This window comes from Dipodomys merriami, unplaced genomic scaffold, assembly GCF_024711535.1.
Source record: "Dipodomys merriami isolate MVZ:Mamm:240054 unplaced genomic scaffold, mDipMer1.0.p SCAF_38, whole genome shotgun sequence".
NCBI classification, from domain to species: domain Eukaryota; kingdom Metazoa; phylum Chordata; class Mammalia; order Rodentia; family Heteromyidae; genus Dipodomys; species Dipodomys merriami.
In genome coordinates, this window is record NW_027205381.1 from 4,404,424 (window position 1) to 4,431,987 (window position 27,564).

The window sequence follows — 27,564 nt, forward strand, 5'->3', positions numbered from 1 at the left end:
AAAGTCCAGCAATGACCTCCAGCACCCTGAAGCAAGTCTTAGCTCTTCTCCAAGGCACATTTGTCACCTTCATGCTTTCTCTCTAGTGCCTTTTCTCTTTCATTTCACCTCTTTTCCTCCCTAGTCAAGATGTATAATCATAATTGGTCATTATTCCAAAACAGCCATCCACTTCTCCCCTGGAGCTTCTCACTGAATTCCTGCCCCAGGAGTGGTTATTTTTCCTGGTGGCTCAGGAAAGGAATGTTTCTCTTCATACATAGGTGTTTGTAGGATTTGCTAGGGATTAATTCTTCCCTTTCAGCTGAACCATGTCAGCCACTAAGAATGAACAAAGAAGAGCATGAAGTAGCAGGAGATTGACTGTGTTAGGCTTTGTCTGACACCCACTCCTATTCTTCAGGCCAACTTTCTCCCTGGTAGTGTGACAAGACATTGTGTGGGCAGAGGCCTGAAGATGTAATGTACGTACTGCCACAGGCAGTTGATGCCGTCTGCTTGGGGCTGCTGTAGAATGAACCTGCCTGTTAACTGTACATGAACATAGACTAATCTCTCAATTTAATCACAGATATTGGCTTGTTAGTGCACACAAAAGAACTTGAAAGACTGGCCCTCTGGCACTCAAAATGAGATTCTTATTAGAAGCTGTAGTTTCCTACCTGATTCAACATCAAGTGCCCCATCCCACCTCTCATTCAATCCCTATCTGATGATAATGATAAGTAGCATTTCTTGAGCCCTTACTACTAGTACCAGTGGAGACACTATTACTACCTCATAAACAATTGTCCAAGTGTCTGTGAACATGTGCAGAGAAGTCTTTGTCTAGCAATATATGAAGTCCACATTTCTACAGTTTTTCCAGACTACTCACCATCAACTTATTCGGACATAGTGATTGTGGCTCTACTTTCTATGGCTCTCAGAACCGGTTTTGGAACTATATCAGTTCCTGGGAACTCAAAACAACCATATTCTATTCTAATGGTAACTTCTTTGCTTTTGCGTCTGTATACTATCTGACGTAGTCCTGAGGCAAGAGAAACTGGAGACACAGAATATAAGAAGCAAAAATAATAAATTCAGAAATAGCACTGTATTGATATATAACTTGGATTAAAAGTGTACAAACTCTCCTTTAATGAGCAAAAAACAGCATGGAAAGATGACCCCTCCCCCTCTCATCTTTGTCCTTGACCTACATATCAAGTATGCAAACCTTCAAGAAAACTGTCTTATCTTCTCACCTCCCTTGATCTAAAGAATGATCATTAAAAGTCACAAGAAACAGATAAGTCTGTTGCAAGGACTTCAAAGTATTTACCTTCTTGAGTTAATATCTCCATTTTGTGTGAATGTGTGTGTGTGTGTGTGTGTGTGTATGTCTGTCTGTCTATCTGTCTGTCTGTCTGTATATAACAGTACTTGAACTCAGAGTCTAACCTTCTTGCTAGGCTTTTCTGTTCAAGGTTGGTGCTCTACCACTTGAGACATACTTCTACTTCCAGCCTTTTGTTGGTTAATTGAAGATTAAAGTCTCACAGAACATAGCCACTTGAGCAGCTAGTATTACAAGTGTGAGCCACCAGCACCTTGTTCCAAACCAAGCTTTTAAGAAAACACCATAGCAGGAGGCATGATTGGGATGTACCAGGCACCTAGAACTAAGGAAATCACTTTTCTTCAAGCCAGCTTAAGAAGTTCACCCCTTGAAAAACAAGTCGTTTAAATAAGGATACAGGTGGACCGGTTGCAACAATGAGAAGTACAAGTTGTCATGTCGAAAACGAACTTTACAACTTTGAGTGGGGGGGGCGGGGGAGAGGCTGGGAAGGGATGGGAAGGGGAAACAAAGGAGGAGGCTATAATGCTTGATAAGAAATGTACTCATTATATTGCCCATGTAATTGTAACACCTCTGTACAGTATTTTTACAATAAAAAAATTTTTTTTAAAGTTCACCCCTTCTCTTTTCCTAGCCTTGATATCCCTGCTGTGCCATACCTGTGGTACATGAGTCCATTTCAATTCACTTACTGAATAAATCTGTTAGTCTCTTTCCCTTGGTTTCTGACTAATACATATTCTGTGAAAATTTGAAGGCTAAGGTAAGAACCCCCTCCTTTCTAATGTTTTCGGAGGACCTCCTTGAGATACCAACCAATCAGTTAAGTCAATTGGTATTTTTAAATCACCCATGGGAGTATTTATACCCTGCAATTCAAGGCTTAGTAGCTTTTGTTTTTGTTTGATTTATCTAGACAGGATATCCAACTTAAGGAAAATCATCTTGTAAGCTCAGAATGAGTCTTATGTTTTTAAAGGGGCATAAATAAAAAATAAAAATAAATAGAAACTCTGCTGTCCTGAACTTAAATGACCATGGCCCTTGACAAGACAAGTTTCTTCACTTGTGGTCTAGAACAAGTCTTGAAAAGTGTGGTTTTTGCATATGAGGTTTCACTAGAATGCAAACCAGCCCAACCATCCATATGCTGTCCAGGCTATTCTCCTCCTGCAGAGGTGGCCTGAGGAATTACTACCAAGAATGCCTGGTCCTAGCTTCTGGGGTGCTGAGTCCTGTCTAGACTAAAGAATGTGATGGGGAAAAGTTAAGAAGACAAGATAGATCAAACTTCAACATATAATTGTCTCTGTTTCACTGTAAATATCACAAAAAATAGAAAACTTTCTTCCAGTGATCAAAACTATTTATTATCGGAACCCACAAGGAATCCACCCATGCCCTTGGTGAATGAGTGAAGTCCCAAAATCCTTTTGTTTTAATTTCATTTGGTATTTGCTAATGCAAATCCAACCACCTCTACATGGGAATTGTATTTGTTTGTCAGTGAGAACCACAAGTTCCCTGTGAATGTGAAAGTTAATAAAGCAAAAAATTAATAAAGCTCTCTGTGAGAATCAGTTCACGCTATGAAATTCACAAAATAAAATGTTGTATATTTTACTGTTTGTAAATTGTGTGCCATATTCCCTGCACATCCTTTGTTGATATTTGTATACATGTGTGTGGATACATACATACATATGCACAGATATATATATTGTGTGTGCATGTGCTTCCATCCATTCTTTTTTTGTTCAAAAAAGCAATTTCAAATATTTTCCAATGTGTTATCAAGCTACTTAATAGGACTTGGTAAAGCTACTATGCCAAGAAATTGAAATCCATTTGGCTTGCTAAAGGAGGTGAAATCCTTTACAATAGGATAGGTGGGCAAGGATATTTACAATAGTATTTTAAAAGTCTGAATTGCTAGTGAAGAAAGGGCAAAAGCACATGAAAAGGTCTCAAATGTCAGAAAAAAAATGCTAATCTCGGCATAAGACCTGTCATCTCCATTCTTTGAGGATGTAAATTGCCCTCTGCCCTATAAAACAAATTCACAGAAGGGTCTAGCCTTGTAGGTACCCTCTGGGTCTTGTATTCTCTGCAAGAAAGGGCCTTAGTGACTTCAGGTCCAAATAAACGTATTCTGACCATGAATCCTATGGCCACTTCACAGCCATTTGGCACAGAGCTTAGTAGACTGAGCTGGCTCTCGGGCTGCCCTAAAGAGAGGAGAGGCTTTTCAGGAGGGATTGTATTCCAGGGCTGCCCTAAAGTGAGGGGAGACTTTTCCAGGAGGGATGTGTACGTCGTCAAAGAGGATGCCTTATCCCACAGTGATTTTACTAACAAAGCCTTTATCATTGGTAGAAGAAAGTGATTTTTTTTTTTGTCGTGGGGCTTGAACTCTGGGCCTGGGCGTTGTCCCTTAGCTCTTCAGCTCAAGGCGAGAGCTCTACCACTTGAGCTACAGCGCCACATCCAAGAAAGTGATATTTTAAAATTAGACTTTTTTATTTTGAGATAATTATGGTATACAGGCAATCATAAGGAAATAAATTAGGAAAAAAATGTAGACAAACTGCTGAGCTGCTTTGTAGCTATTAGGAATAAAGTAGCTATGGACATTTATGTATAGGTATTAATGGAAATGAAGTTTTTATTTCTTTAGGAAGGACACATAAAAAGTTGAACTCTAGCTTGCATGATAATTGCACAGTTACTTTAATGAAAAATTTCCAAACTATTTTCCAGACCCATCTACCATTTTACATCCCCTTAAATAATGGAGGAACATTTCAAGCATCTTTGCCAACAAAAAAGTGGTCACTTTTTAAAGAGGGATTCTGACAAATGTGTAATGATATCTCATTATGTTCCTAATGTACATTTCCTTATGATTACTGATGCTTAACATTCTTTCAAGTGCTTCTTTGACATCTACTCATCCCCTAGTAAAATATCTCTTCAGATCATTTGCCTTCATTTTAAATGGAAGGATTTGTTTTGTGTGTGTGTGTGTGTGTGTGTGTGTGTGTGTGTGTGTGTATGTGTGTGTGTGTGTGTGTGTGTGTGTGTGAGTGTGTGTTGATACTGGAGCACAAATTTAGTGCCATGAGCCCTCACTGAGCTTTTATGCTCACAGCTGGTACTCTACCATTTGATCTATGCCTCCACTTCTGGCTTTTTAACTGTATTTTTGGAGCTAAGAGTCTCTCAGACTTTCTGCCCAGGCTACATTCAAACCATGGCACTCAGATCTCAGCATCTTCAGTAGCTAAGGTTACAGGTATGAGTCACCTACACCTGTCTATTTAGAACATTTAAATGTTCAGGATATTAGTCATGTCTCAAGCAGATGGTGGCCAGATAGTAACTTGTTCTTTCATAAGTTGTTTCTCAAAGCCTAAGTTTGTTGTTCTAATTAGATAAAATGTCTCAAAGTTTTCTCCTTTCTTTGTAAAAGACTTTGTAGTTTTGAATTTGTGATCCAATTTGAATTAAATTTTATATCTGGTGAAGCTTGTTAAAATCCGCTGATTTTTTTTCTGTCTAACTTCATGAGAGATATTAGTCTGTCACTTTCTTTGTTGTACTATTTTTGTCTGGTCCAGTAACCAGAGTTATATTAGGTTCATAAAACAGGTTGGAATTATTCCTTCTTCTATTCTGAATCATTTAACTATCTGGTAGAACTGTGTAATTCTACAATCGAACTTTTGGGCCTGGCAATTGTTTTTTTTGTTTGTTTTTTTTTTTAATTTTATTTATTTATTTTTTTGTGAACATACTGTACAGAGGGGTTACAATTACATGGGCAAGATAATGCGTATATTTCTTTTTTTTTCATGATAATTTTGTTTTATTTTTGAAGAACTAACATTTTTTTCACAGTAGTTGTACAATTGTGTATATTTCTTATCAAGCATTGCAGCCTCCTCCTTTGCTTACCACAACCCCACAACCCCCCCACCTAATCCTCCCCCCCATCCCCCACGCACCGCACCAACGTTGTAAAGCTCATTTTCAACATGACAACTTGTACTTCTCATTGGTGCAACAGGTCCACCTGTATCCTTAAACGACTTGTTTTTCTCCATCTCTCCACAAGTTATACTGACATCAAATATAGTGAAAGCAGGGGTTATACTGTGGGGGAGGGACATACAAAGCAACAAAGAGATAATCTTATAAATGCGTTAGAAACAAATGCATGAAAGAAAAAAACATTAAAATACATATCTAAGGGTTCATTTTCTTAACATCACATTATCTGAGCTTTTCCACTTGACTCATACATATACTAGATATTGCAAATAAGGGAAACCATGGGACCTATGTTTCTTTGGGCCTAGCTTACTTCACTTAATATAATTTTTTCCAAGTCTTTCCATTTCCTAACAAATGGGGCAATGTCATTCTTTCTGATGGAGGCATAGAATTCCATTGTGTATATATACCACATTTTCTTGATCCATTCATCTACTGAGGGGCATCTGGGTTGGTTCCATATCTTAGCTATGGTAAATAATGCTGCAATAAACATAGTTGTGCTGGTAGCTTTAGTGTGGTCTTGTTTGTAAACATTTGGGTAAATGCCCAAAAGTGGGATTGCTGGGTCATAGGGGAGCTCTATGTGAAGTCTTTTGAGGAACCTCCATACTGCTTTCCAAAGTGGTTGAACAAGTTTACATTCCCACAAACAATGAAGTAAGGTTCCTTTCTGTCCACATCCCCTCCAGCATCTGTTGTTGTTAGAGTTCCAGATTTTTGCCATTCTAACTGGAGTGAGGTGGTATCCCAATGTTGCTTTTATTTGCATTTCTTTTATGGCTAGGGATGTTGAGCCTTTCTTCATGTGTCTATTCTTCTTCAGAGAAGTTTCTCTTTAAGTCTTTAGCCCACTTATTTATTGGGCAGTTGTTTCTTTGAGGATTTGTTTTGAGGGGATTTAATTTTTTAAGTTCCAAGTATATTTTAGATATGAGACCCTTGTCCGTTGTATGGCTAGTAAAGATCTCCCAATCCGTGGGTTTTCTATTGATCTTGCTAGCTATGTCATTTTCCCTGCAGAAGCTCTGCAACTTTATGCAATCCCATTTGTCCAACCTTTCTTTGATTTGTTGTGTGTCCGGGTCTCTATTAAGAAAATTTTGGCCTGAGCCAAGGAGACCTAGGGTTTCTCCTATTCCATCCTGTAATGTTTTCAGAGTGTCTGCTTTGACCGAGGTCTTTGATCCATTTGGAGTTGATTCTGGTGCAGGGTGATATATAAGGATCTAGCTTTAGTTTTCTACAAGTAGTTAACCAATTTTGCCAGCACCATTTACTGAAGAGGCTGTCTTTCTTCCATTCTATTGTTTTAGCTCCCTTATCGAAGATTAGATGGCTATAGGTCTGTAGGTTCATTTCTGGGTTTTCAATTCTATTCCATTGGTCCTGAGGTCTGTTCTTATGCCAATACCAAGCTGTTTTGATTACTATGGCTTTATAGTAGAGTTTGAAATTTGGTATTGATATTCCTCCAGCAGTGTTCTTTCCATTGAGGAGTGTTTTTGCTATTCGGGGTCTTTTATTGTTCCATATGAATTTTTGGATTGCCTCTTCTATTTCCTTGAAGAATGAGGTTGGAATTTTGATAGGTATGGCACTGAATTTGTAGATAGGCTTGGGAAGTGTGGCAATTTGTTTTTGAAGTCATTTAAAATTATGAATTTAATTCTTTTATTGATCTAAATATTGCCCAACTTTTCTATTTTGTCTTGCTTGATTGTTGGTAGCTCATGGGTTTTAAAGAATTAATCTGTATTTTTTACTAGTCAGATTCATGAATATGAAGTTGTTCCTGGTGTTCCTTCCTAGCTTCAGGGTTTATAGTGATAGCTCCACTGTCCTTTATTTCATTCCTGATATTGTGAGTTGTTTCTTTTTACTTTTGTCAGCCTTGTTAAAGTTTACCAATTTTATCAATATTTTTGAAGAACCACTTATTTATTTACAGTTTTGTTTTGCTTTTGTTTTTCTTTTTTTTAAAAAAAAATCATTTGGTATCTTTTTCTTAGTGGTTGCTTAAAGCATTACAACAAACACATAAAGTATCCTGCTCTCCTGGTGTTGATGTTTTACCGTGTCAACTGAAGCATAGTACATTTAACCTCTTGAAAATAATTAAAAGTATTATCTTTACATAATCCCACTTCATGCATTACACAATATCAGATGGCCTTATAATATTGCCTTTACCATTTAATCATATTTATGATTAAATAAACTCAAGATAATGGTGGCCTGGTATATTTATTCTGGTATATTTATATTCTAAGTTTCAACTTAAGTTTTTCTTTATGTTGAAGAAACTCCTTTAGCAAGTTTTTATGGGCATATTTGCTAGGAATGCATTTCTCTTTGCTTTTCTTAGTCTGAGAATGCATCTATTTACCCTTCAATTCTGCATGGTGTTTTTGCTGGGTAGAGAATTCTTGGTTGACAGTTAGATCTTTTCCTTTAGTACTCAGAAATCTTTCATCTCTTACTGGCCTTTATTGTCCTGGTAAGAAATGTGAGGTCATTCAAGTTGGTGTTTGCCCTTAGGTAATGAATCTTTTCCATGATACTTTAAAGGTGTTTTTTTTTCTTACCTTAGATTTGTAATATGCCTTGGCCTGAGTTTCTTTGGGTTTATCCTTCTTATATACAGTTCATGCAATTTCCTGAATCTGTAAGTTTCTACCTTTGCTGAATTTGAAATTTTCTGGACATTTGTTTAGTCTCTATCTTTTTCTCCTTCCTTCCTTCAAATCCTGTGATATAAATCCCTCCTGGGGGCCTTGTAGTGGCTATAGATAGGGTCAAGAGTGGGAGACAGCCACAGAGAGAGGCCACAGGCCATGGGCTTTGGGGAGGAATCATGCAGGGTGGGAATTCTCTGTGCCCCACTTAGGGGTATACAGGGAAGAGTGAAGGAAGAGAGTTGTCCACACTCTTCTACCCACTGCAGCCTTCCCTAGATCTGGCTCCCTGTGAGCCAGACCAGCCCCATGGGTTAAAAAAAAAAAGGCCTCAGGTCACGAGGTAGACCTGCAGGGAAGGGGGGACTTGGGTTCAGGGTCTGCAGGAACACAGGATGGTCACCCTCCCCTCCAACCCTGTAGCAGAGTGTGTTGGGTCTTCATCTGTCCCACGGAAGATGGATAGGGTCCCAGGAACTTTAAGTGGGCTGCTGGCCCGTTCCCCAGCCTCCCTTAGCCCCAGAGACAATCAGATGCAGCCGGGAGTCAAGTCAAGCAGGAACTCGTTTATTACCACACAACAAGCACTTTTTAAAGCAAAAGACCACTGTGGCATGGGAGGGGAGGAAAAGGAACCAACCAATCATTGTAAAGGTCACCCTATCATGCGCCTAAGCTTTCTATACTTTTCCTGCTGTCCACCAGCTGTTCATGCACTGACATATCCAATCAGATTTTAACATAAACAACTCAGGCTCTGCCCACTCAACTCCCTCTCAGCGCCATCTTTGCTGCCCATGTGCCCTACAAGAGTGGGCACAGAGAATGACTCAGAAGTGGGTGCACTGGTAGCACAGGCGCCTCAGGTCTTCCAGACCCTCGCTCCAGCCATACACTTCCCTGCAGGGTCTCTCGGCCAGTCACCGGTCCCTGCCAGGCCACCACCAGCGCTGCTGCCGCCACTGCTGGGTCCCTGCCAGGCCACCACCTGCACTGCTGCTGCCACTGCTGCACCGGTCCTCATAGACAGAAATCTCGATCTGAGGCTCAGGTTAAGGAGCTTCAATCAGAAGGCCTAGAGCCACGGTTCCTTCACCAGACCCACAGGTGCATGTTCACCCCCTCGGCCAAAATTATCAAGATTCTCAGAGCCCCTAACACAGTGGGCACACAGCCACTATCAACCACACTGGCATCATCTTCTCCTAGGTTGGTCAGGTGGTGCTACCACAAGCAAGTATGAGGATTTCGGGATGCTGAATTCAAATCCTGATTTGCCCACTCACAAGCTAGGCCAGTCCCTTCCCTTGATAACCATCAATGATGGCATCTGTAAAATGGGGTTAATAGAATCTTGGGGCTTATATGTACCTGGCACACAGCAGTCTCAGTGACAAGAACCCTCTAACGGGCTCAGATATCCTGCTTGGTGCTCCATGTTTGCACCTTTTGTATTCTTCTTCCTCTGGGTTTTGAAGTAAAATCTCTTTTGTAACCATTGTTAAAAAAATAAAAATAAATAAATAAATCTTTCCTGGGTCATTTGTAATTGTCTCATAGTCCCCTGAGGCTCTGTTCATCATTTTTTATCAGCGTATCTCTTCTGTGTTGTTCAGAACTGGAAAGTCTACTGATCTGTCCTCTAGTTTAGTGATTATTTATACTCTGCATTTTTGCTGTTAAGGCACCTAAATTTGGCTGAGTTTTTCTTCTTTCCCTCTTTCCCTTCTTTTTCATTTTTCTTCTTTCTTCTTTTAATTTTTCTTTCTCAGAATCCAATGTCAAGATTTAGCACACAATTTCTTTGTTCTTATCTAATTTTTTAACTTTGAATTTTTGTTGAAATTTTCTAGTTTTTCAAATTTTATATTCTAAGCAACTTCTAATTCACCTTAAATTCTATTGCCAACGATCTTTACAAATCACAGTCATTAAAAAATCAGATCATGCGTGTTCTTAGTTCTATCTTGAGTCCTAGTTGATTTTTTTGTTTTGCAAGCAGTTTTCCCATCGAGGTGTTTATAAAATTTGAGTGACTATATTTTTAGCTTCCCTCTTGATCCTGATGACAGGGAAAGTTGGGAGCTAGGAGGGTGAAACTTAGTGATAACTGGGCCTGTCACTTTCCATCTCACAAAGTTTCACTGAGGCTGGATAAGGATGACAGCTCTGTTCACTGATACCCTCAGTAAATAATCTTTTAGGAGGCAGTAGGATTCCACTCAGACTCAACAATGTGGCTCCATAGGGAAATTAGGTCAATGCCACCCACTTCTGCCAGGTGCTGATGGAAGACCAATCCCCTTCACACTGGAGACTGGAACATGCAATTTCTACAAGTAGAGAGACCTAGTACAGAGTTTAGTTTGGAGTTGTCTCCTGGGCAGAGCAAAGCAAATATTGTCAAAGAAATCCATCAGCAAGACAACCTTTTCTTAGTTCTTTGGCTGAGGAAAACAGGTTGTTTGATAGTTTCCTTTTTCCTGAGACTGTTGTTAGTTCTGGATCTTAGACTTCTTCAGCACCCTGCCTGGAACTTAGGGGTAGCAATAAAAAACATGGGGACTCCACAAGTCTGGAAGTTCCTCTGCATCTATTTCCTTTTCATGACATTTCAAAGACTTTCTGGGCTTGGTTGCTATATTAAAAAATGAGATCTTAGTTGCAAGAGAGAATGTGTAGGAATGGAATGATTCTGCTTGGGCAGAAGCCGAAGAGCAGGAAGTGATGAAGTGCCATGCCACACATGTGCTTTCTTGGGCCTGTGAGTCCTGCAGCTTTATGGACAAATGCTTAGGGAGATGCAGCTTTACTAACACCTTGTCAAATATCAGGTTTCCAGCTGAACTGTCTTGGGACCCACTCATCAGTAGCAAAGAGATATGGTATGCTGTCTCTCCACCTTCCTGGCGAGCTCCACTGGGTCCCACTTGTTAATGGTGGTGGATAAGCGTCATCCTCAACTGGGGAACTCTTAAAGTCTAGTACAGAAGTACTAGCATCTAACACCATAACATACCGATTTATAGAGGAAAAAGCCCCCAGGAAATAGATTTTCCCAGTAATATCATACTTTATAAGAAAACATCTATTACCTTGACACTTCCAGACATGCCTACAAAAGAAAATCTTGAAGGTCAAAGGTCCTGTGTCAGCTAGGACTATTTATTCTCAAAAGTTAGTTGAAAACTAGAGGAGTTCCTGTCAGATAAGTACAGTTTTAAAAGCAATTCAGAATTCTTTTGTAACTCAAAGGAGAGTGGCTGATGCTATAGGGCTTATCCATGGCATTCAGGAGACAATGTTAATGGGAGGTGGCCAGCTGATGTGTTTTACAAGTAGGGTAAATGCAGGAGCTAAAACACACAGATAAATATGTACAGAAATCCAAATCAATTAAGCTTAACTAGAAATTCAAGTCATAAAGTGGGAAGTTGAATTCCTAGTACAGTGGACATGTCATGTCAAGGTTGGTTTATTGCTCTCTGGAGCTGAAGTTTGCTGTCTGATTTATTAATTTTCCATAATAATCTTTGTCTTTATCTTTCCTTGTTTTTCACTCAATACATAGAAAATGTGCAGTGGCCTTGTAGCTAGCCCCTATACCCTCTACTTCTACATACTACGAAGTCAACCAATTGCAGATCAAAAAATAGCTTCTCAAATTTATCTGTGTCAAACATGGACAATTTTTGGTCTCTATTTCCTAAGTGATATAGTGTAACTATTCACACAATATTTACATTATATTATAGAGCTGATTCAAGCCATAGGAAAGAACATACATAGATTCCATATAAATACTACACTATTTTAAAGGACCTGAGCAATCCAGGATTTAGGAATCCATAGAAATCTTGCAAATACAGAGGGATCATTGTACCTGTAAATACATCATCCAGGAGAGAGCCTTCTCATCTAGACTCTGGATTTGCTTTTAATACCATAGAATTTCTTCCATCATTGTAACAATAAGTGGTCAATGAAAAGGAAAATTCAGTTCAATGTGAACCATATGGTGTGTGAGACACTGGGCACAGGTGTTTCCATTCACAGAATGGGACAGGTAAGAGAGGAAGACTAAGCCTCTAGGTGCTTTCGTGCACATCAGAATGAAGTCGAGTGTTAGCAGCAGCCAGAAGTAGCTATGCTAGGAAGCTGAAACATGTCAGGAGCAGGGAGGTCAAGATGAGGGGAGGCAGACAAATGGAGAGAGAAAAGCTGGATAAATATGGTCATAGTATTTACTAAACATATGTGAAAATGAAACCAAGTAAATTGATGGGATGGTTGGGAGTCAGAGAGATGGAGGAGAATGATGGAAGGGTGATATTGATAAAGATGAATTGTACTCATAAATAAATATGCTGAATTGAAACCTGTTTGTACACCTACTTAAATATATTTTTAAAATATGTACAAAGGGAAAACAAGTAATGACCATATGTCCAGGAACATGGAGGCTGTAAATGAAGGGATACAAGACAATACCATGGCTCCAACAGTACTGGTTTAGTCACTGCCTAACACTCTGGTGATACCTTAATCCATTTGACTGTAAGTTCTTATACTTCACAATATTGTTTTCTACAGGTAGCAATTCCAAACTACATTTGGATGATTGTTTCATGAGTGAATAAAATATGTTCCAGATTCCATGTTAGAATGAAGAGTACAATATTAAGCCAAGCACTGGTGACTCAGGTTTATAATGCTCAATACCCAGGAGGATGGGATCTGAGTCAGGTTTCAAAGCCAGCTCAGGGAGAAAAGTCCACCAGACTTGTATGTACAATTAACCAGCAAAAAAGCATAAATGGATCTGTGGTTCATGTGGTATAGGTCTAGTCTTGAGTGAAAAAGCCAAATGAAAGTGTAAAGTCCTGAGTTCAAGCTCCAGTTTCTCTCTGTGTGTGTCTCTCTCTGTCTCTCTCTCCCTCACTCTATCTTACACACACACACACACACACACACACACACACACACACACACACACACACACACACACACACACACACACACTACAGTCTTAATGGAAATTAAAAGAAATGTTAGGAAATGGAAAGCCAGATCAAGTGCTGACAAATAGGTTGACAGCCAGAGCGAAGCGGGGTATGTTGAAAGAGCACAGATGCAGGCACAGACAACACACTGGGAATGGGTGAGCCAGGACTATCATTAACTGATTTTTTAAAGGATGTTTTTGCAATAATATGAACACAAAAGGGAAATGTGGTGTATGCTTATAGGTTGTATAGATTACACCTTATAGCTGTGCACAAGACCCTCATGTGGTGATGGAAATGCTCTATTCTGCTCTACCCAATATGGTAGCTACTTGCTACTTATCACATGACAAATACAACAGAAGAACTGAAGTTCTTATTCTATTTAATTTCTATTGCATAGCTTCTTGAGATTAATAGCAACTGTAGTAGATGACATAAAAGTAGGATTTGGTTGTCCTAAGTTCAAATACTGTCTATTTCACTAAGTAGCTCTATCAGTTTAGTAAAATTTACTTAGCCTTAAACCTGTTTCCTTGTCTGTGGCTGTGTGTGTGTGTGTGTGTGTGTGTGTGTGTGTGTGTGTGTGTGTGTGTGTGTGTGTGTGTGTGCGTGCGTGCCTATCCTGGGGCTTGAACTCAGGACCTAAGCACTGACCCTCAGCTTCTTTTTATCAAGCCTAGTGCTGTACCATGTCAGCTTCACTTCCAGCTGTTTGGGGTTAGTTTATTGTAGTGAAGAGTTTTATGGACTTTCCTACCTAAATTGGCTTTAAACCATAGTACTCAGATCTCAGTCTCTGAGTAGCTAGCATTACAGGCATGAGCCATAGGCACCCAGCTGTCTGTGACTTTTTCAGAGAAAAATTTTTCCAAGTTTCTTCAGAAAGTAAACATGATATATGGATTCCGGAGTTGGTATAACTCAGTGTGAGTTATTTTTTACATTAGGATCATAAGCATTTGTCATTTTATAGATGCACTGATGACATCATTGTCTCACAAGACAAGCCAACTAGGTTAGTGAAGCCAATTTCATTGTACAATTCTGCTGTGGCTAAGGCACAGGAAGTGCAGTGCCTGACTGGAAGGACAGACGTATATGTCTACTGAACACTATTTAGGAACTGTGTGATAGTGTGCTAAGCCTACTCTGTATTCCTACAGGCATGGGCAATGGATTTTTATTCACTAGCTACATTGTGTCCTGTGGCAAGGGAAAACTGATGCATGTGAAAGCAGACATCAATGCTTGTTGAGTTGTATGCCTCTTCCCAGACAGCAGTGCTTGTTGAGTTGTATTCCTCTTCCCAGACAGCAGTATTGGCTCAGCAGCATCCACACAGCTTGAAAGTCTTGGAAGGTCTTGGAAGGCTCAGCATATCCGCAGCTATTAACAACTTGTTACACATTCACAGCAACCCTTCCAACTTGTCATCATTCACAGCTGAAATATGATAGGTGCCCCTTTCCTTATCTGTCCAATACTAAGCCTGATGACACTGATCCCAGCAGTAATAGACACCTCTCAGGGTGGTGGGGGTTCCATGAGGTACATGACAGACTCACAAGACAAGAAAAAAAAGGAAGGAAGGAAGGAAGGGAGAAAGAAAGGGAAAGAGAGGAAGAAAGAAAGAGAAAGGGAAAGAAAGGAAGAAGCAAGGAAGGAAGGAAGGAAAGGAAGAAAGAAGGAAAGAAAGAAAGAAGGAAAGAAAGAAAGAAAAAAGAAAGAAAGGAAGGAAGGAAGGAAGGAAGGAAGGAAGGAAGGAAGGAAGGAAGGAAGGAAGGAAGGAAGAAGAGAAAAGAAAGAAAGACGAGAAAAAGAAAGAAAGAAAAGAAATCCTTCTGGTTTGAAACTCAGCTAAAAGGAATTTTGACACCATTTAGAAGAGTCTTCTCTCCCATTAAAGAGTATAATTGATCACCTAGGTGATGGATTTCTTTGAGGAAAAAGTCATTACAGGGTCTTAAAATGAGAAGAAATAAGTATTATGTGCCATAAAGTACAATGGCCTATCTTCCTTTGTTCTTAGCTCTTTAAAATAGAACTTTCAGAACTCTGCTGGAGCTTCCCAAGACACTTTAATCATTGTGTCCTGTGCTCTTCAGCTCCCTCTTTCTTGTAATGAGAGTCACAGAGCAAATAGGCATCCAGTGGCCCTAACAGGTTGGTACACAGGGCCACGGGATGGATCTTTATCAGAACTGGCACATAACTGAGTGAGTTTTATTTACTTTGAGTACTTCATTGAACATGACATGGAGGGTGAATAACTTTGAAAAGGCTCCTTGAAACTATGCAGTCATGGACACTAATCAAAAGAACCCTGTACCATAACTTTCTAATGGCTTCAAGAAGGAAGAATGCTTAGGAATTCTAGAAAATCTTTCCCAAGTTGGATTTCATTAATAAACTGGTGCATTAGACCTCTCACTAACTAGAGGAAAATGCATCACTGCTCTTAAAATCCCTTTCAGGAAAAGAAACCTTTTACTCTATTTTTCTTTACACAGTGCTGGAGTTAGAACTTAAGGTGCTCTACCCATTGAGCCACGACCTACTTGTTTTTGTTTTACTTACTTTTTAGATGGAGCCTGACACTTTTCTCCTCGTGACAGAGTTTGATTAGCTTACCTGTGCCTCAAGTGTAGCTGGGCTTAGACACATCACCAAGCTCTGCTTGTTTATTGAGAAGAGATTGTTTATGCTATCCTAATTTCAGATAAATACTGGAGCCTCAGAAAGTTCTAACTCATGCCTATGGCCCTTTGGACACAATGCAGATCTGGGACCCACCACAGGTTACCTTTACCCAGGCCTGGTGTCCTGGTCCCATAAAATTACCTCCCTGACATAACCTCATTTGTTAGAAAATGGAAAGACTGAAAAAATCATATTAAGTGAAGTAAGCTAGACCCAAAGAAACATAGACTCCATGATTTCCATAATTTGTAATAGTTTGAATATGCCTATGATAGATAGTCCTAGCAGAGGATCACAATAGTTCAACAGCTATATACATATGACCATGTAAGATGATGCTAAGCAAAATGAACTCCAAGATACGTAAACAATAAGGTTTTTTGTTTTTTTTTCTTTTCTTTCCTTTTTTTTATTGTGAAAATACTGTACAGAGGGGTTACAATTACATGGGCAAGATAGTGAGTACATTTCTTATCAAGCATTGTAGCCTCCTCCTTTGTTTCCCCTTCCCTTCCCATCCTCCCCCAACCCCCCCCACCAACTCTTCTCCCCCCCACCCACCAAAGTTGTAAAGTTTGTTTTTGACATAACGACTTGTACTTCTCATTGTTGCAATGGGTTTTTGTTGTTTTTTAATGTACTGTGTGAACTTATCTCTTTTCTCTTTCATTCTTTTCTTTTTGGTTTTTCCTGGTTGTTACTGTTTTTTTTTAATTTTGGTACCCTGTATCTTATATATATGTTTATCTGAATTAGGGAAGGGCAGGAAAAGGGAACAACAAAATGGTGAGACAAAGGACAAATGCAACAGTGATGCTCACAAGACACTCTGTTGGAAATGAACTTTACAACTTGTGGGGGCGAGGAGATTGGGAGAAAGGGAAAGTGGGGTGGAAAATGAGGAAGGGGGTAACAATGCTCAACAAGAAATGTGCTTACGCATGTAACTGTAACCCTCTCTATATATCACCTTGACAAAAAAATAAATTTAAAAATACACACATACACACACACACACACACACACACACACACACACACACACACACACACACACACACACACACACACACACACAAAGGAAAAAACATTACCTCCCTGTTCAGCAATTCTGGCTCTTCTGTGTAGCACCATAGACAGAATAGGGACTTGACTCCCATTTCTACTCCATCCACTGCCCATTCTATACTTCATTCTTTCCCCCCAGTTATCACTGAAGATAAACAAAATACAGAATGAGGTTCTATCAGAGGAAGCAAGAAGCCATTGATTCAGACAGGTTTCAAAACACAGAGAGGCCTCAGGCAGAGATGGCTAAAGTCTGTGAGCACCTAAGAAACAGGTGAGGTGGAGAAAAACTTGGTGGCTTTGTCTCACCTGCTCACATCCATGCTCAGGGCCTAAGTTCTAAGACAGAGAGCTCCCAGAAAGAACTGGAGAAGTCTATGTCATGACAGAATAATGGGACTCAGAGTCCATATGGAGTTGACTGAGGGCCTAGGGAACCAAGTGTAACAGAAAAGACTACGACCTATACTCTGGGAAAACAATAAGGTCTGAGCACCAGGCAGTCAGCAGGGATGGAAGGTCCTGTGACAACCCAAGACCTGGAGTTCCGTGATACTCCCTGGGTGGAAAAGCACCCTACATGGTAAGGCCAGTAGACCTTAGGGTGGGACCAGGAAGGATGATACATACCAGGGAGCCACAGCTCAAACCTTTTAGAGACAACCCACAAGCATTAAAAATGGAATACACAGGCCAGGGATTTAAAAGAAAAAAAAAACAGTATTACCTTAACCTTTGCTTCCTGAAGCCAGAAGAATTGGATTTGTGCAACTGAAAACATATGGCAGGACTGACTTCAAATCAGAACATATTTCATTTTGTACAGGTTGCATGATAATACTTCTCAAAGTAACAACATGAATCACACGCTCCAGGGAAATTACACAGAAGGATTCTGTAATGCAAGAGCAATGTTCTTCTAGGCACTTGTTCTCCAAGTTGGTCTTTTCCACAGATCCATAGAGGAAGAGGGACTTGAGTTGATGGCTATAAACCACTGACTAACTAGTCCTGCATAGGACTAGGAGGGGCTGATGTCTTTATGAAGGGAATGAACATGACAGTGATTTGGACCAGGGTTTGTGTAACAGTGAGAGATTATTCATGAATCAAGAAAACTTTCCAAGAAATGACTTCTGTGATTATTCATTGGAGCACATCAAAGACAGAGCAGAAAGGAAGGCTAGGAACTGTATAGCTTACATGAGCTTACTTCTTGTAAGGAACGTTTATGAATACCGACTAGTTGTTTTACTTATAACTTGAAAATCAAGTAGTGATTTTAAAAAACTCAGATAAATTGTATCTTAGTCCATTTTCTGCTACTACAACTGAGTACCGCAATCTAAGAAGTTTATAAAGAAGAGAAGGTAATGGTTCTGGAGTCTAAGAAGTCCCAGAGAATGACCCTGGCATCTGGTGAGAACCTTGACTGCATCATGACATGGCAGAGGGCATCAAGTGGAGAAAAAGAACAAGTGAGACAATTGGGGTTCTCTCACAAAACCGCTCCTGACATCATGGAGGCCTCACCTAATTCTAATTAGATGGAGACCCCATCTATTCTAACCACGTCCCCAAGTCTCCACTTGCAAACACCCTCACCGCAAATCTAGTGGTTAAGTTTCAGATATATGGCTTTTAGGGGGACCATTCAAACCACAGCAAATGTAATTAATTAATACATTCATCCCGCATTCACTGCTATTCCAAACTAAACAAGGAATATGGAAACTTTTTCCTGCCAAGAGCCATTTGTATATTTATAGTATTCACAGGCTATGCAAAATTATCAATACAGACAGATGGAGAGAAGCAGCCAGTAAGCAGCATACATGTCTGTCTCACCACATACCAAATGATTTCACGACCTTATAACCCTGTCTCAGTGATTTAAGGATGGAGGGGGGTGTTAAAACAGCTCTCACCTTCCATGCATACTTTCCAAACGAAAGGAGCAACTGAGAGTTGTCAATATGAACTTATTTGATGCTTTATGCAGTGGTAACCATCAACACTAAGTCAATACAAATCTATCTGCTTACTTGGTATACAGCATAGAAATAAGCAGGATGGAAAATGGAAAATAAATGTAACGCCAGGCACCTGCCTTCTGCACGCTTCCTGTCTACTTAAGCAGATAGATTGGAGGCATACAGAATGAACTACTTGGTTAAACTCTGCAGTACAGCAAAACAGCCTAGGAATAAGAACCATCAAGTGGAATCATTCCAGAAACCACCTTAAAGATATTTAGCCTTTGTCCTTTGTCTCACCATTTTTTTCACAACAGCAATACTCACAAGACACTATGTTGGAAATGAACTTACTTGGGGGAGGAATGGGAGAAAATAAGGGAGGGGATAACAATGACAAGAAATGTACTGATTCTTACTTTTGTAACTAACCCCTCTGTGCATCACTTTTACACTAAAATAAAAATTAAAAAGATACTTAGCAATTTTCAATTCATCAACTATTCTTCTAGTCATACTTCTAAAATGATTTATAATTCTGTGCATCCCACAGAATGACAGGGAAAGAACAAATTAGAAGTGCTGAGAATTCCTGGTTAGAGGGCAGAAAACAAACAGTAACTTAGAAGTCAAGAAGAATACAAAAACATTCTCAGTAAAATGTACCAGTTCAAGCACTAGCCTTGAGGTGAAGAGCTGAGGGACAGTGCCCAGGCCCAGAGTTCAGGCCCACCACCAGACCCCCCCAAAAAAATATATACCAGTTCAATGCCAGTTGCCAATGGCTCATGCCTTAATCCTAGCTACTCAGGCAGCTGAATCTGAGGATTACAATTTGAAGCCAGCCTAGGCAGGAAAATCCATGGTACTCTTATCTCCAATTAACTACCAAAAACACAAAAACAAAAAGCTGAAAGTGGAGTTGTGGCTCAAGTGATAAAGTGCCATCCTTCAGAACAAAAGCTCAGGGAAAGAGTCCAGGCTAAATTCAAGCCCTCGGACTGGTACACACACACACACACACACACACACACACACACACACACACACACACACACACACACACACACACACACACACACACACACACACACACACGTGTGTAAAGTTCAACTGAAAAATAACCCCCTCACCAAATGTTGCTGAGCTAAGTGAACTGCAATTTGGACTACACAAGCTTGAACCCATCACATTCCTCTTTTCCACTCCATCCTTTTTTTTTGTCAGTTGTGGGGCTTGAACTCAGGGCCTGGGTGCTGTCCTTAGTTCTTCAGCTCAAGGCAAGCGCTCTACCACTAGAGCCACAATGCCACTTCTCAATTTTTCTGCTGATGTGGTGCTGAGGAATCGAACCCAGGGCCTCATGCATGCAAGGCAAGCACTCTACCACTGAGCCACCTTCCCAGCCCCCATCCTTTGTTTTGTTTAACAATCATACTGCACACCTTAGATGTTTACCACTTAAATTACAGGACTTGTTGATCAGAAAATAGGTCCTATTTTTTTATAGAAAGTTAATAAGGGACAGAGCAAGATTCAATCTATAGACAAATTTTCTGAAACAAATGTATTCCATAAAGCAAGCATACCTTGTCAATTGAAAATAATTGGCCCATTTACCTCTGATAAGCTTTTCATGGACCAGTATAAAATAACTCATAAATTCTTATGGAAACATTCTGCCAATGATAGAAAATCCTAGCTTTTGCTTAGCTATTTCAGGGGAGAAATTCAATGGTGAGTCAATTGTTGGACAGATAATAGATGGATGGATGGATGGATGGATGGATGGATGGATGGATGGATGGACAGATGGATGGAAGGACAGATGATGGGATGGGAGTTGGGAATACCTGGTTTTGGTGGTAATAATTGAAGTCAACTTGTTTCTTTGTATGTTCCTCCCCCACAGTATAACCCTGTTTTCACTGTATTTGATGTCAGTGCCCTGCATCTTGTATATACACCACTTCTTTAATTTGGAGAGGGGAAGGGAAAAAACAAAATGCTTAAATAGGGATACAGGTTGACTCATTGTAACAATGAGATGTACAAGACACTATGTTGAAAATGAACTTTACAACTTTGTCAGGGCTGGGGAGCAGTAATTGTGGAGGTGGGAGGGAAGGAATGATAGGGGAAAAACAAAGGAGGAGGCAACAATCAATGCTCCATAGGAAATGCACTCATTACCTTGCTCATGTAACTGTAACCCCTCTTTACAGTATTTTTACAATAAAAGACGTACAAAACAATAATTGAAGTCAACTGCACAAGCAGGTGAATTTTCTCTTTCCCATCTTGGTGAAGAAAAGGTTGTTTTAGGTCATAATTTTTTTCCTTGCAATCTTAAAATTAAGGCCTCAGAAAAGCCCGCCAGGGAACCTGAAGAGGTAAGGAAATTTTTCCATGCTCTGAGAGGCTCTATTGCTATGTGCTAAGCTCTGGTCATGCAATTCTCACAAAAGTGAAATAGGTTTTTCTGTTCAAATAGGTTTCTCTGCACATTTTTTTTACATTGGCTTGCCTCAGACTTCAATGATTCTCCTAACTCCAGACTCCTAAGCAGGTACAATTAAAGGCCTGAGCCACAACGCTCAGCTTCAGTTTAATTTACCCTTCAATAAGGTGACAGAGATTATGATTCCCAAACGTTTCATGGTGTTTGATGACCCTATGTCTTTGCAAATGTTCTTTTTTAGCCTTTATTTATGGCTGAATCATATCAAAAACAATGATGCCTTGTCCTCTTCAGCAACATGGACAGAACTACAGGAAATGTATTGTAAAATAAGCCCATCACAGGAAGACAAATAATGCATATTCTCACTCATCTGTAGAAACAAAAAACATTAACATGTAAGTTGAAAATAGAATAGGGTTTAGCAGAGCCTTGGAAGAGAAGGAAGATGGAGGGCTCAAGAAGGGATTATTATTGACTATAAAAATAGCAAAACAAGTTTTGGTGTTTTATAAAGTTAGGCTGAAAAAAGTTTAGAATGTTTCATTGTATACTTCAAATAGAAGAAAAACTTAATAATTCTAAACAGTATGAAATAATACCTACTTGGGTGATAGCTATGTTAATCTCCCTAATTAGTTTCTGTCCCTTAGCTTTCTTTCTCAAGGCTAACACTTTATCACAAGCTCTTTGCTGATTGACTCTCATGAATTTTCCAGCCCTATCTACCTTCCCAACCACAATCCTCAGATCCACTTCCAGCTTTTTGCTGAGTCTCATGAACTTTCCAGCCCCAGCTAGCTTCAAACCATGATCATTAGATCTGAACCTCCTGAGTAGATAAGATTAAAAGTTTGAGCCATCACTATCTGGTTGTCAATTTGTTTCTAAAAAACAAAAAGTATAGTTCTTTTTCTTTTTTTTTTTTGTCAGTAGTAAGGTTTGAACTCTGGACTTGGGCTTGGAAAAAATTATATTAAGTGAAGTAAGCCAAGCCCAAAGAAATATAGGTCCCATGGTTTCCCTTATTTGCAATAATTAGTATATGTCTGGGATGAGCAGAAAAGGTCAAAAGCTGCATATATATGACCAGATAAGATGAAGTTAAGCAAAATGAACCCCAAGATAGGGAAACAAGTGTTTTTTTTTCTTTCTTTCTATTGTTTCTAACGTATTTATAATGTATCATGTGATTTTTTTTTTGTTGCTTTGTGTATTTGATATCAGTCTAATTTGGGGAGGGGAAGGGAAAAAACAAAATGTTTAAATATGGATGCAGGTTGACCCATTGTAACAATGATATGTACAAGACACTATGTTGAAAATGAACTTCACAATTTAGATGGGGGGCCGGGGAAGAGGGGGGTTGAGTGTAGCTGTGGAGGTGGGAGGGAAGAAGGTAGGGGAAAAACAAAGGAGGAGGCACTCATTATCTTGCTCATGTAACTGTAACCCATCTGTACAGTATTTTTTTGGGGTGGTCCAGTCGTGGGGCCTGAACTCTGGGCCTGGGCGCTGTCCCTCAGCTCTTCAGCTCAAGGCTAGCGCTCTACCACTTGAGCCACAGCTCCACTTCCGGCTTTTTTCTTTTTGCTTATGTGGTGCTGAGGAATCGAACCCAGGGCCTCGAGCATGCAAGGCAAGCGCTCTACCACTGAGCCACCTTCCCAGCCCCTGTACAGTATTTTTACAATAAAAAAAAACTTATTTTTTAAAAAAAAGTATAATTATGCCAGATGCTGGTGGCTCATGCCTGTAATCCTAGCTACTCAGGAGCCTGAGATCTGAGGATCACAGTTCAAAGCCAGCCCAGGCAGGAAAGTCTGTGAGACTCCTATCTCCAATTAACCACCAGAAAAATGGAAGTGGTGCTGTGGCTCAAGTGGTAGAGTGCTAGCTTTGAGCTCAAGAGCTGAGGGACAGCACCCAGGCCCAGAGTTCAAGCCCCACGACTAACCAAAACAAAGTATAATTATTTATCAATTTTTTAAAAAGCTAGATTACAGGAGTTGAGAAGGTGACTCAGTGGCCAAGTGCTTGCCTTGCATGCATGAGGCCCTGGGTTCAATTCCTCAGCACCACATAAGCAGAAAAAGCTGGAAGTGGAACTGTGGCTCAAGTGGTAGAGTGCTTGCCTTGAGCTGAAGAGCTGAGAGACAGCACCCAGGCACAGAGTTCAGGCCCCACGACCAGCAAAAAAAAAAAAAAAAGCTAGATTACAACCTTATAACCCTAGCTATTTGAGAGGCAGAAATCAGATCTCCATTGGAGGCCAGTCTAAGCCTAGGCAAGTCTAGAGACTTGATTTTAACCAATTGCTAGATGCTCTCTTCTTACCAGCCTTTAACAATTCCTATTCCACTGCCAACATTTAAATGTTTAACTTTTTTATGTACTATAACTGAGTTAGACCATGTCATGGTACTTCTTTTTCTGTGAAAATACTTTATTTCTGTGTGGATTTTTGATCAATGTTAGAAAAGGAGTATTGAAAAAATGTCTTGTCAAGCAATGGAACAAGAATCTTTTTAAAAATAAACCATCTGCAGTACAATCAGAATAGCCCTGTTTCTCTCAGTAGGTCGACAGGTCCCAGTGCACTCACTCCTGTGACTTAGTCCTCTCTTGTATTTATACACAAAGGTCATAGCAAATGGCATTTCTTGTAATGTTCTGCCAAATCAATTTTCCTCCAAGGAACAAGATTTAAAGCCTCGAATGTGAAATGGACCCTGGAAACTTCCAGGAGATGTGGGATCCAGCCCATAAGGTTCCAAAGGACCCATGGCTTTCTGTTTTGCTAAATGCCTACAGCTAAGGACAAATGCTCTTCTCTCCAAGTCTTGAAGACAGGGTGAAATACATCTGAATTCAGTATCTGACAGATCATTTGAAAGTTTCTATTTGTGACTGCTTTTTTCTTCGTTAAAAAGACTTAAAAACCAAGCAAGCCAAATGGTTTTATCAACAAGAGAAGATCAGACAACAGAAAATTTTAGTGAATTGTTCTTGCCTAAACCTCTTAAGAAACTATTCAGGAAAGGAATTCAAAATCTGCAAAGTAGAGACATGTTTTATCTGGTTTAGTTTAGTTTTGTTTTTGGGGTTTTGGGTTTTTTATGTTTCTTTTTTGCTGTGAAGGTAAATTGCTTTGTGAAAGTATTTGAAGTGGCCTTTTGACAGCCAGATGAAACTGAAGTAAAATTTCCATTTTAGTCAAACTGGCTTCACACACTATGCAATTTTCTTTATCCCCCAGTTTAAATTCAAGGCTCCCATAGTGATATCACACTCAATCAAAGTGGACAGGTTATTTCTATTAAAGTTTGGGGTTGAATGGAGACTAACTAAAATGGTGCTTCTATTGCTAATAATTCATTCCAGGAGCAGAATGCACTAGCTTGGATGGAGTTAAGAAGATAAAATTCAGAGGGCTCCCAAAATTGAAAAGCAGCTTGTTAGGGTAATTCAGCACGTCTAAATAAAATCACCATTTATTTAGACTGCTTCTCAAATTATAGAGTTTCCCAATTCCACTGCTGTTCCAGCTTTCCTGAACCTCTGGGTGTTAATTATTGTTCTCAGAAAAGAAGGTCCTTCAGACTCTGGACTGTGAGGACAGCAGTGACAGAAGCTAATGGCCTGCCAATTCCAAGCAATTGTGCCCAACAAATTCCATTTTATTGGATAATCTCTGGAGAAGAGGGGAGAGAGGAAATACACAATTCTGTTTTCCGCAGACATCAATTACCCTCTCAAACCTGTTCTGTTAGTCCAAGTGTAATAAAAGCTAATTCTCTGAAATCACCTTGGCTTCTTTCACAGTTGAGGCTGCTGCCAGGAGATATTATGAATTCAGGAGAAGATAAAGCAATGATAAATTAGGGGAAAGGATCTATGAGTGTAAGCATTCCTGGATTTTTTTCTTGGAAGAGAGACAAAACTTCACTAAATATTGAGATCTTTGGAAACAACATTTTATTTGTTTGAGTGTCCAAAGATCCTTTTGTAGAGGGCTAAACTTAGGAGGCAAATCAAAAACACCCCTCACCTCCCCAATTTCAAGTGTATTTACCCAAAGAGCAAAATAGACTATCACTCTTGTATGCATTCATCAATTTTTAGGAAGCATCTTTCAGCACATAGCTTGTACAGCACTGTGGAGAATGGGAACATTCTTTAATTAAAGAGTTGAATTTGAATTTATTTCAGGCTCTGTAGCCTTGACAAATCAGACACAAAAGCAGTTGAGGTGACCATAATTCAGAGTCAAGAAACAGCTTCCCTTTTCAGTTGTAAGTAGATTACAAATCCAAGATTCTGTCCCCATGTAATTGTATGATGTGGCACAAGATTTATAACTGTCTTACACTCTTGCTTTTTCAGTAAAACAAAAGCAAAGTTGAACAGAGTGATACAATCTTATCAGGCCCTGCATGTGTCACATTCATAAGCTCTTAGGAAGGACAATATGTCTATGCAGGAAGGCAGTAGTGAAGGGTTTAACCAATACCTGGGGAAGCCATGAAACTGACACCTGAAGGTAAGCCTGCAAATGCCAATAATATTCTTAAATGATCCCTTGTGAACCAGCAGTTCTCAATTGCCTGACATATCAAAGACCTTCTGGATACACGTCATACACTCTACACTGTACCAAAAGCCTCCTTTATCCCAGGAAATACATAGGAATTGTGCTTCCCTAAACCCCAAATTCCCTTCTAAAGGACAAAGTCTTTGTTCCATAGTAAGAATGAGAAGACATAAATCCAAGATACTGGAAATGGATGTTCCCTAGAGGCAAGAAGAATGAGTCTTCTTCTATATGCTATTATAGCAAAGGAAGGATGCTCACCTACCATGGGCTACTGTGCTTGCACTGGTGTTAGGGGCAATGTAGAGTAAAGCAGGTTCATGCCACTGAGGTACTAAGAACATTAACATGCAAAGAAATGCAAAGTGAAATGCTAGGGATTTTAGCAAGCCCTATCAAAGAATTAAAGGGATACACTCTCAGCAATTAATATTATTATTCTTTTGTAAAATGCCATTGAACAAGTGACAATTTATTGGTGCCACAAGTACTCAAATTCCTCAACAAAACATAGTAATACTTGATATAACCTACAAACTTCCTCTTATATACTTTAAGTTATATCTAAATTATTTATTCTATCTAATGACATGTAAATGATATATAAGTAGTTTGTTTAATGGTATTATTTAGGGGATGATGACAAAAGTATCTATACATATCCAATTCAAACATAACCTAACAATATTTTAATTCTGTGGTAAGTTGAGTTCTCAAAACAGGGATCTGATTTGTGGGAGGCCAACTATATTAGGGTATCATTTGTATATAGTTTAAGGGTTTTGGTACATATATATAAAATGCTGTTATGAAAAATAGAGTATTTTCATTATCTTAAAAAATATTCCTGTGCTGGGAAGGTGGCTCGGTGGTAGATCGCTTACCTTGCATGCATGAGGCCCTGAGTTCAATTCCTCAGCACCACATAAGCAAAAAGAAAAAAGCCAGAAGTGGCACTGTTGCTCAAGTAGTAGAGCGCTAGCCTTGAGCTGAAGTTAGGGCTAAGGGACAGTGCCCAGGCCCAGAGTTCAGGCCCCACGACTGGACCCAAAAAAAAACACAAAAAAATATTCCTGTGTTAGTCCTCCATCACCATTCCAAGAACACTTGGAACTACAGTGTTGCATTACTAGTTAGGTTTGGGTTCTTTAGAGATTTAGATAAAGGAATCTGCCAATATATGTTTCACAGGTATGGAGGTTTCATTTTGGGGGAGTCAGGATTCTTTTATTCAGCATGTCTATGAGATACATGTACATTGTTATGCATACCACAAAAGTTTTATGGTTGCTAATTGGTATTCTATTATATGACTATATCACAATTTGTCTATCCAGTCTACTGTTGATCAGCCACTGGACTTCCACTATTGATCTACTAAAATTAAGCTGTTTGATCTGTAAAAGTACAAGTATTCAAGTATACATTTCATTTCTCTTATAGTAACGTAACTTCTAGGTAATATGGTAATTGCATATTTAACATCATAACATCTTCCACAATTAGTTTCCCAAAATGATGAAACCATTTTACTATCTATGGTGGATGCAAGAGAGTTCCATTTACTTTATAACCTTTCCAACATTTATTATTGTCTGTTTGGTTTTAGCGATTGTAGAAGGCATCTAGTAATATCTAGTTGCTATTTTGATTTGCATTTCTCAGATGACAGTCA